Raw genomic sequence first — 2,500 nt, 5'->3', positions numbered from 1 at the left:
GGTCAGTATTTCTTGTATTGATAGAGGACCTCTGAAGAAAATAATGACTGCTGTCAATGGCAACAGAGTTTTTTCTTCTAATTCAGGTCTTTCATTAGCCTGGCTAACGCCTACCACTTCTCAAATGAGACGTGGTCTGGCAACCAGACGTTCATTTTCTCGTATTTGAAAAAATGCCCAGATCCGTTCATTGGGCGCCACGGATGTCTATCAAATACGCATAGCTCACCCAACTCGTTCGTATGCAACGCTAAGGGCTGCCCTAAATCCTTTGGCGTCGAATGTAGACGCTAGAAGGCAACGGAAACTTCTCGGATGTTCTGTGATTGGTTCGCCAACATCAGGCGAACATTTTGGCGTTAGTTTCCAGACTGGCTTAGCAGCGGGATTGAAATCACCGCGCAAGGCAGTATGGGAAAACCCAGGCTAGTCTTTCATATAACTCAGCGTTGAAATTTCGTTGAAAGTGAAAGACAGCTAGTAAGAGGTTGCCAAGCAACATCTGAAACAATCTGTGTGGCAAACTATTTATTAGTTAGCGGAAGCCACGAAACGGTAGCTAAGTCATTGCTAAAGACACATTGTGGTAAGTTTATTTTCTCGTTTTGGCAAGTAGCCATATAATAAGCGGGATAATGTATAGAACGCAGGTCTATGCTTCGCGTCAGGGTCCAGTTCGCCCTGTCGGTCCTTTCTTTCCCGAAAATGACCAGCGTTCTATGAATTATCCCTTACATATTGAGTATTGCAGAATTGTTATATCGCGAATATGTTATATTGCAATATTGTCGTTGTCGTGGGCAAAGTATTGTGACTAGGGGAGGGAATGAATCTACAAATCGGTCATGAAACTTTGTGTAGTTATCGATTCTTGAATTACTCTGCAATTTCCACCACTAGCAAACATATATAAGTCTAGAGGTATACATATATACAGAATATGTGTGTGTGTGTGTGTGTGTGTGTGTGTGTGTGTGTGTGTGTGTGTGTGTTAGTGTGTGCGTGTGTCTGTGTGTCTGCGTGTGTGTGCTTGCTTTGGGGTGGTGGTCCATGTCGCACACTCTCAACGCCTACAAGGCAAACACCAGTGTCGGTGAGTCACTGGTCATGGAGCATCAGCTCCCTACAGCCAAAACATCAGCTCCCTGCATCCGGCTCATACTGTAGCTTCAGCTCCCTGCACCCAACACATCATCTCCCTGCACCCAACACATCATCTCCCTGCACCCAACACATCCGCTCCCTGCACCTAACACATCCGCTCCCTGCACCTAACACATCATTTCCCTAGACCCAACACATCATCTCCCTGCGTCCGGCTCATCATCTCCCTGCACCCAACACATCATCTCCCTGCACCTAACACATCCGCTCCCTGCACCTAACACATCATTTCCCTAGACCCAACACATCATCTCCCTGCGTCCGGCTCATCATCTCCCTGCACCCAACACATCATCTCCCTGCACCCAACACATCAGCTTCCTGCGTCCGGCTCATCATCTCCCTGCACCCAACACATCATCTCCCTGAACCCAACACATCAGCGCCCTGCAACCCAACACATCAGCTCCCTAGACCCAACACATCAGCTCCCTGCACCCAACACATCATCTCCCTAGACCCAACACATCATCTCCCTCCACCCAACACATCATCTCCCTGCACCCAACACATCATCATCTCCCTGCACCCAACACATCATCTCCCTGCACCCAACACATCATCTCCCTGCACCCAACACATCATCATCTCCCTGCACCCAACACATCAGCTCCCTGCACCCAACACATCATCTCCCTGCACCCAACACATCATCTCCCTGCACCCAACACATCATCATCTCCCTGCACCCAACACATCAGCTCCCTGCATCCGGCTCATACTGTAGCATCAGCTCCCGGCTCATATCAGCAGCCACAGCCAGGAGGCCGAGCCCAAGGCAGCACAATGGAGGGGATGGCGCTCCATTCAGGGATGAATATTCATGGTGCAACAAAGACAGACAGGAGGAGAATGGGCCGCACATATTTAAACAGCAGTGAGTCAGGCTACAGCACACCCTGGTGTCATGTCAAACGCTATACTAATGGAATCCAATTAAGACCTCTCCTCGCCGCCGCCGCGGACTCTAGATATTAGTGCGGCTCTGTATAACAAAAGACTAAAGGGTACTCAAGCAGAGGGTCTTTTTTTTCTTCTTTTCGGTGTGTCTAAAAAAACGCCTGAAGGAAATTGGCTTTTCTTTCATCCACTCATTATGACTGGCATAGGAAAATGACTTGAATGAAGTTTAGACAAAGGTGGACCTCCCGCAAGAGAAAGTATATTGTGTTATAGGTGTGATAATATGCATGAATGTGACACACACACACACACACACACACACACACACACACACACACACACTCACACAGGCACATACACACACACACTAATCTCTTCTTTTAGACATTTCAGACATGCACACACACACACACACACACACACACACATACTC

The 2,500-nt window shown here is 48.0% G+C and overlaps 1 protein-coding gene across 1 annotated transcript in view; it reads right to left on the bottom strand.

The window, feature by feature from the left end:
• Nucleotides 1-2,500, bottom strand: part of LOC134082276 (neuroendocrine convertase 1-like) — a 60,623-nt gene that overhangs the window by 38,352 nt on the left and 19,771 nt on the right.

The sequence above is a fragment of the Sardina pilchardus genome, chromosome 6 (genome assembly GCF_963854185.1).
Source record: "Sardina pilchardus chromosome 6, fSarPil1.1, whole genome shotgun sequence".
NCBI classification, from domain to species: Eukaryota; Metazoa; Chordata; class Actinopteri; order Clupeiformes; family Clupeidae; genus Sardina; species Sardina pilchardus.
Note: the sequence above shows the minus strand (reverse complement) of the source record. Positions and strands in the feature narration are given on the sequence as shown.